This window comes from Microtus ochrogaster, linkage group LG1 (genome assembly GCF_000317375.1).
Source record: "Microtus ochrogaster isolate Prairie Vole_2 linkage group LG1, MicOch1.0, whole genome shotgun sequence".
NCBI lineage: Eukaryota > Metazoa > Chordata > Mammalia > Rodentia > Cricetidae > Microtus > Microtus ochrogaster.
Window position 1 is genome coordinate 41,869,598 of NC_022027.1, and position 707 is coordinate 41,870,304.

Genomic DNA, 707 nt, shown 5'->3' on the forward strand with positions numbered 1-707 from the left:
GCGCTTCCAGTGAGCCCTCCCATCCCCTCAAACAAAACACGAGGAATTTTCTTTTGCGAGGTAAAGTTTACTTTGGGCACTTACTGATGCAAATATCTGAAATAAAATAACAGTACCCAATTTACTAACAAAACACAAACACTACGAAAGGGGAAACTGTAATAGACAAGTATGCTATAAATTTTGAATTAGCTGGTTTAACCCACCCATGCGCTCCTGGAGTTCTGAGAAACCGGGGATCAAAGTAAAAGCAAATCCACTGTTTCTAAATCGCCCTCATGAAAAAGAAAACCGGAGGGAAGAATATCGTCTCCTAGTTTATAGTATATAAAGTTCCTGAATCAAAATCATGAATCTACGGTTGAAGTTCTAGTGATTGAACAGCAAACTATAGTTCAACACCGGGAGTTGGGGCTGTCACTAATAATGAGCGCTGGCCTTTCAGCCCAGATCTCTGTGCCTCTCACTACCCATCAAGTTGGCGGTCGCACACAGAAAACGCCGCCCGGCTCGAGCGCCGCACATGACCTGCAGGGTCGAACCGGGCGGCGGAGGACCAGGCCCCGCACACCTGGTTCCCGTCGGCTCCGGGAACCGGGAGGGATCCGTGAGCCGGAGCGGAGCCGGAGGGGCGGGGCGGGGCGGGGCGGCGGCGGAGGACGCTGCCCCCTAGGGACGCCGAGTCGCGGCGGGGGGCGGCGAGAGGG